Below are 8,271 nucleotides of genomic sequence, written 5' to 3'. Positions count from 1 at the left end.
GTGTTGTTTTTCAAGCCACCACAAGACACAGCGGGTAGAATTGAAATTGCCCCTACCCAAAAGTTCGACCCAAAGGGGGGACATCAGAATTCGTTTTAGAGGCATGGTTCCTTCGGCAAAGTTTCTTATTTTGATCCCTAGAATACGATTTTCACAGAGCAATGAGCGATTTTTAAATCGACCCACCCTAATGCACATATATTGTATATATATCCTCTTTTTGTTTTTTTGATGTGAGTAGTAAATTTTAGTTTTATTGGCTCTACTGACGCCATTGATTTGAAGTATAGCCATTTTTAGTCAATAAAATATGACGACGGCGCTGGTAATTCAGCTTTAGGACCAGATAAATTGATTTCGCTGTATCTTTAGCTCACACGCAGCAGCTTTCGATAACCGAATTTATCTGTTAGCAGATGTCGCTCGCTTCATAATGTCCTTTATAGTTGCAAGTGAAATCGGTAAAACTTTATCACAGGGGTAGACTGCTAAACCACTTCCAAACATGTCGGGACATGTATCAAATTACTGCTTTTGACCTCGTTATGAATAATCCGAAGGCGGAAGTAAAAAATGCTACTTCTGTCAAGAGATATTTGAAAAAAGGAAAAGGAAATTTTCATTGCTTGTTGTATTTGGCGTAATTTTGTTGTACACACACCAATGCAGAAAGGTATTCTGTGCAGAATTATTGTGGATCGCGTGGCCGGTGCTGGACCCACCCAAGGTTATATTTTAAAAGCGCAGCCAAATATAGCTTTTTAGAAAGGTTTCTGCGCAAAACTACTATAGATCCCCCCGACTTTAGATCGGTTTGGAGTCATTTATTGGTTTTATGCTACAGGCGTCATTGTGTCACAACATTACGAAATAATGTATTAGCGTGAGAAGCGCTACGCTACGACAACTCAACGCCGTGCATATTTACACAGCTTCACTGGTGTCTGATTAATAAAATTCCACAAAACTGCCAGAAACCACACTGGCACTCTGGGAACAAACAATTGAAAACAAAACGGAAATTTCAAAATGGGCTGATATGGATAGATTCTTATCCAATCGTTTCCAAACCCTAGAAACCGTGACTGATCTGAGAGGGGATACAGTTTCCAAAACCTCAAAGCCACAAGTATCTCGTTCGACAACAGATACATCTGCTAAAAAATTAGGGTCCTATCAGGCAAGTGCAAGTGTAGCCAAACCTACGTGTAAGATGTGCAAAAGTCATGCACATCGATTTCAAAGTGTGAAAAGTTCTTACGTTTAACACCCAATAAACGGTTTGAAACAATTAAGAGCAGCCGTGGATGTATAAACTGCCTTTCTGCTGGCCATTCGGTAACAAAGTGCATCAGTCAAATGAACTGCGCCACATGTCATTTAAGACATCATACGCTGCTTCATATTTCGAATCAGCCAAAAGCAACAAATACTTCAGACACCATCGGAGCATCTACCTTACGGGAAGCTCAAAAACGACGCAATGATGAAAGGGAAAATGCTCAGATTAATAATGTGAACTCATGTTTTGCTAATACAAATAAAGGGGTATTACTAGGGACAGCTCAGGTTAATATTCATTTTAATGGTGTTGACTATTCGGCGAGAGCCGTAATAGACTCGGGATCTGAATATTCATTCATTACCGAGAAACTAAAGCGCAGAATTAAGCTGCCATCCAAACACCTACATGCCCAAGTTTCGGGCATCAATAATACAATGTCTGCACAAGTAAAAGAAGTGTGCAACATACAACTGCGGTCACCGACCGACCCATTAATCGAGGTCAATACGATCATGCTGGTTTTACCACAATTGACAGGGAATCTTTCAACTTGCCAAATAAACGCAATGACTATGCAAGCATTCCCTGACTTAGTACTGGCTGACAAACGATTCTTTGTAAATGAGCCAGTCGATCTAATTCTGGGCGGAGACATATACCCCCAAATTATGTTAGGCGGCATTAGGAAAGATGTGCTAAACACATTAATAGCACAGGAAACGGTGTTCGGCTGGATTTTGACAGGCCGTACAGATGCGGTTGATACAAATAAAACCCTAGTTTCATATTTCAACGAGGTTACTTTAGACAAACAACTGGCGGCTTTCTGGGAGATAGAGGAAATTCCAAAGAAGAGGAGCATCAATAACGATGACACTTTCTGCGAGGAACTATACAAATCCACAACAGTTCGGAACAACGATGGCAAATACGTAGTCTCCTTACCCTTTAGGAAAGAGTTTAACTTAGGCCCCTCATTAAGAAGTGCGTGTTCTCAATTCTATCGCAACGAGACACGACTTGCGAAAAACCCAGTCCTCCAAACGGAATACAATAGAGTTGTATCCGAATATGAAACCTTAGGGCACATGAAACAAATAGGCAATATTTCGTCAGACTCAAATTACTGTTATTTCCTACCTCACCATGCTGTTATAAAGGAGGGAAGTACAACGACAAAAGCCAGAGTCGTATTTAATGCATCTTGTCTTACCACTAATGGCAAAAGTCTAAATGATGCCTTATATCCAGGTCCGATTATTCAATCCGACCTGACAATCCTTATACTACGTTGGCGGCTGTTCAAATACGTATTTAACAGCGACATAGAAAAAATGTACCGCCAAATATGGGTTAATGAAAATCAAACAAAATACCAGCGAATCATATTTCGCAAATGCCCCAAAAACATTTATAAATTGAAAACGGTAACCTTTGGGGTTAATTGTGCTCCGTATCTTGCGATTCGAACGCTGCACCAAATAGCTGATGACGTGGAGACATCGCATCCAATGGCAGCAGATATCCTGCGAAATTGCATGTACGTTGATGACGTAGTCGCCGGTGGACACAGCATCGAAATTGCAATCAAGGCAAGGGACGAAATATCATCGGCATTGCAATCGGCAGTTTTCCCATTGCGAAAATGGACATCCAACTGCAAGAAAATTATACAGGGTATACCGAAGAAACACCTATTAAGCGAGGATTTTCTTGAGTTTGAAGACACCAGCATGGTAAAAGCACTCGGTATCAGGTGGAACGCCCATTTCGACTACCTCTACTTCACAGCGAAACCCTTTGACTATAACCATGCCATAACAAAAAAGTCAATACTTTCTGCGATCGCAAAACTTTTCGACCCTCTTGGCTGGCTGGCACCAGTCGTAATTGTAGCCGATTTAATAATGCAAAATATTTGGTTGGAAGGGACAGTCTGGGATGAAGATGTGTCTGAAACTACTCTACATCGGTGGCAATCATTCATGACGGACTACGCAAAGATCAACGATATACGCATACCGCGATGGGTTCACTACACATTGAAGGACAATGTCGAAATACATGGATTCAGCGATGCCTCGGAAAAAGCATATGCCGCCACTGTCTTCCTGAGGGTACAAACGAAGGATCAAGTCTTCACCAACTTGCTGATGGCCAAAACGAGAGTAGCCCCGGTGAAAACTATATCATTGCCACGACTGGAACTCTGCGGCGCAGTCCTACTTGCAGAAATCATAGAGTCGGTCATAGAAAATATGCAACTTTCCAATATTAAAGTAACCCTTTGGACAGATTCGACGATAGTACTGGCATGGATCCGAAAGCCACCATGTTCGTGGTCAACGTTTGTGGCACATCGAATAACGAAAATCATCAACAAAGTTGGAGACAAAGTATGGCGGCACGTAGACCTCCTCGCTTCGGATATAATCGAAAATTCTTTGTGGTGGCAGGGACCTTCTTGGTTACAAGAAGACAACGAAAATTGGCCAACACAAGAAGAAGATTACAATACGAATATGGAGGAAAAGAGGGTGAAAGTTCATACAACTTCGGTCAAAAATAACTTTGATATTCTAGATAGGTTTTCCGATTTAACAAGGGCTTTGCGGGTTATATCCTATATTCTTCGGTTTTTCCAGAATACGCACCCAACAACTAAAGCTTCCTTTAAAAGGGATTCTCATTCGATAGCTCCTGACGAAATAGAAAAAACAACACGAAGATTGATAACAATATGCCAGAGGCAACATTATCAAGAAGAGTACGCAAATTTGAAGTCAGGGAAACTGATAAATGGTAAGAGTGAGATTTTACCCCTGGACCCATATATAGATAAAGAAGGCATCATTCGAACTGGGGGGCGGACTGGGGCATCCAAAGACATGTCCCATAACGAAAGTCATCCCATTATTCTTCCTTATACTTGCAGGTTATCCAGACTTATAGTTCAATCCTCTCATGAGACCACCCTGCATGGAGGGAACCAGCTGATGCTACGTCATATCCGCACTCAGTACTGGATCCCACGCGTTAAAGTCATGATAAGGTCGGTTATCCACAACTGTCAGGTCTGTACTATTTACAGGAAGCGAACAAAAACGCAACTTATGGGGATCCTTCCGCACCACCTTTACTAGGGCCTTCACTAACACTGGGGTAGATTTCGCGGGACCATTCGATACAAAATCCTACCGAGGAAGGGGATGTCGAATTTCAAAAGGATACGTTTGCCTTTTTGTCTGCTTTTCGACGAAAGCCATCCATCTAGAAGCGAGAAACGACCTTAGTACCGGGTCCTTCCTAGCTGCCTTCGCCAGATTTGTATCCAGACGAGGCTGTCCGAAAAACGTTTACTCCGACAATGGTACTAACTTTGTCGGAGCTTCGCGATCGTTACGATCCGAGTTTAAGGAATTTTTGCGTGAAGCAAGGGACGGAACATTGAATAAATATAGCCATCACACTTTAGAATGGCATTTTATACCGCCAAGCGCTCCTCACATGGGAGGTTTGTGGGAAGCGGGGGTAAAAAGTTTTAAGACCCACTTTAAAAAGATCGCGTCCGATCATAAATATACTTGCGAAGAGTTTACAACCCTCTTATATCGAATTGAGGCCTGCCTCAACTCGTTACCTCTAAGTCCCTCATCCAACGACCCTTCCGACCTGGAGCCGCTTACTCCAGGCCATTTTCTCGTAGGTGGGCATCTTTTAGCTCCACCTGAACTCGATTGTAGTGGAAACCCTGCCGCAATTGTAAACCGATGGCAAAAGATGAAAGCCCTTCATCAAACCTTTTACAAAAGATGGAAATCGGAATATCTCACCGAGATCCAGAAAAGGTATAAATGGAAACATCCACAATCCAACTTAAAACCCGCGGACCTAGTCGTCATAAAAGAGGATAACCTGCAACCAAACGAGTGGAGAATGGGGAGAATCGTCAACACACATCCAGGTTCCGATAACCGTGTACGTGTTGTTGACGTCAATACAGTTAAGGGACAAATTAGCAGACCAATCGCGAAACTGGTACTACTTCCGCCCAACGACAACGAAAATGAACTTAAATAGTCCACACTCCTTTATCCCAAATAACCCAGCTCTCGTTTACCCCGAACAAGACCAACACACCGATATCCCGCTCTCGTTCCCCGGAACGAGGCCAACATACCCTAGATTCACTATCTGCAACAGAATGCGCAATTAAATTAGCAGTTAAATCCTCAAAGAAATTTATTCACATCGTCACCAGAATATCCAACGACTCAAAAAATATTCAAATATAAATAAAGTCGAAAATTAAGAAAATGAGAAAATAAACTGCACAATATTCCACTTCCTCAAACCCTAGAAATTCCACTGCAAATTCTCCTAACAATATCCAACTTCTGTTTTCCTATCATATCCCACTTTCAACTAACGCCCTTTTAAGAATGAACTGGAAAGGTAAATTTCAATATATATGAGATTCGTCGTTAAAATCTCAAAACTCAAAAGGTTTGCATAAAATTCTAAATAAATAGCTCAAAACAATCGAATTTCTCACGAGAATGATTACAAATAAATTAACTTGTCCTCTTGTCAAAGAAACATCAGCTTAAATAACGAGCATTTGTCCACAACCCCAAAAAGTCTTACGTTCTTTTCCACAACATTTTACCCCAGACGGCATTCTTTGAAAATTTTAATCAAAACAAAAAAAACCATTCAAGTTTCATACCGTGTATGATTACAAACAATCAAAAGCTGCCAGAGCAAACTGACATCGAACGTGTCGTTAACTCGGACACACTCATCCCATCAGAGCCGAATCAAAAACTTATTACTTTTGCAACTGAAGAATTAGCCCGTTCAGCAGATCATCAGCCGCACATACAGGAACATGCATTAACTATTTCAGTAGCCATCTTAAATCACATCCAAAGCAATATTCTATTTAGGCTTTAATTCGTTTTATTTTGAAGGGCATATCGTATTTCGTGCTCTTGACAGAACATGCCATTAATAAATAATTTTATAAATATATACATATTTAAGCTAGATCTGATGCATATGTAACGTTGGCCAAATTGCCTACAGCTCCACCAGACAGCTTTCATGATCCAGCTTTATTGGCAGCCTCCTGCACGTCCTGCTGAGTAACAGCATCAATAGCCGCCAATAAAGCATCAATGCTATGTACTTGTTTAGTGCGTACTGCCTGGAGAGTAATTTGTCTGATCAAAGAACTATCGGTAGCATAACTCTCCAATAAGGCAGCTTTCAATACAGCCTTACCACGATTGACATCATTGGATGATACTGAGCCTGATTTCAAAGCGCGTGTTAGTACACCACGGCCTTGCCAATATGTTGGGAATCAGCAGATACTACAAATCCAAAGGGACCCGCATCTGCATCTGAAGCATTAAGGGTGGCAAACGAAGCTGGTGCATCAGAAAGGACGCCTTACAATGCTTTACCGAATGAACCATTAAAATTACGTTTGGTAGCAGCACCATCACCTACAGCTTTTGCAAGACAGCAAATGCTAGAGCTTCCTTCTGATTCACTAGCGAACCACCTTGCATTAAACGTCCAAACAAATTGGCAAATCATGCCATCTCCCTTGGTAGCTCTAGACGCGTTTCCACGAGACCAGTGCGCAGCAGGCTATCCAAGGCCTTTTCAAGCCATTTCAGTGCACCCCGTTGGGTCACCTCGTGGAACTCTTTCGAATCGGATGGCGCTTGGGTGTCCGCGAACCTTAGTTTCATTAGGAACATTAGTAGTTTATGCGGTAATATTTATTCGAAATAGAGTATGATTTTAACCCGTTTTTTTTACTTATATCTATAAGATTATTGTCACCACACTTCCTGTTTTTAGATTTTGTGCGAAATTTACAACGGCAAGAGCGTTTCGAAAACACGACAATCAAGTACGCTGTGCCACCACCCAAACCCGAGGGCCAAAACCTTTTTCACTGCTTCCATCAAATTCACAGTACTACAGGGATCAAAGAAAGGACAAGGCTAACCTTGAGGAATTCAATTAGGGTTTTATAATTGAAAATTTTATTCCAAACAAAACAATTTTTTAATCATAAAACATATCAGTTTACAAACAATAAATCGTGGGATATACGAATTGATTTTTACAACTCACTTTTGTATTGGAGTGAAGGTATAATGCTCACTATATGCTATGCTATGCGGAAAGCGATTAATATCCTTATACAAAGAGCTTCAAACTTGCATGGCACGATGGCCACCTTTACGTTCCTATTTTTATATTATAGCTTCACTGCCACACTTTTGGGAGTCATCATTCGATTACAGCTGTTATTCATTGTTGTAGAAACTACATTCTTTTAATATTTATGAATATTTTGATAGTTATTAATGTTGGAACAAATAAAGCACTTAAATATTGTTGTAGGCACTTTGCTGGGGAGTAGAGCTAACAGCATTGGAAGTAGTGTTCTCACAAATCAGTCAATTAACATAATACAACAAATCCAAGTCATTATGAGGTAAACGATCACTAAGCGTAGTCTTCTTGTAATTCACTAGCACTCGTTTCTATAGTTTGGTTGATTTTGGTACTTTCCGACTTCATATCAACATCAATGGTGCTCGGTAGACGCGGAGCTACTAATTTGTCCGTGTTTAATCATTCAATTCTTACCTTTATTTACTTTAGGGCAGACATTTTGGTGCAGTAAAACAATAGTAATGACCACCTCGGGAATTAGTTTCTTATCGATCCATTTAGCATTTTGCTCATCGTAGATTGAAACGAAATTTGAAGTTCATTTTATTCTGGTAGCCACCAACAGCCTACAATTGATTGTAGATTGAAATGCAACCAGGCCTTTGGCATTCTAAATTCAAAGATCAAATATTAATAAATTCAGTGTTAATTTAGTGCTGAAGTTCCAGTTACTAAACTCGTCTATTGCTTCGTTGTTTCGTTTGCGGCCGATTAACCTCAGA

General features: G+C 40.7%; 1 pseudogene; it reads right to left on the bottom strand.

Annotated features, from left to right (window-relative positions):
• Positions 1 to 6,326: 6,326 nt before the first annotated feature.
• Positions 6,327 to 6,864, bottom strand: LOC137246007 (cytochrome b-c1 complex subunit 2, mitochondrial-like; annotated as a pseudogene).
• Between the last annotated feature and the right edge of the window lie 1,407 nt (positions 6,865 to 8,271).

Source organism: Eurosta solidaginis, chromosome 3, assembly GCF_040869045.1.
Source record: "Eurosta solidaginis isolate ZX-2024a chromosome 3, ASM4086904v1, whole genome shotgun sequence".
NCBI lineage: Eukaryota > Metazoa > Arthropoda > Insecta > Diptera > Tephritidae > Eurosta > Eurosta solidaginis.
The sequence above is the reverse complement of the archived record's forward strand: the minus strand, read 5'-3'. Positions and strand labels throughout refer to the sequence as shown.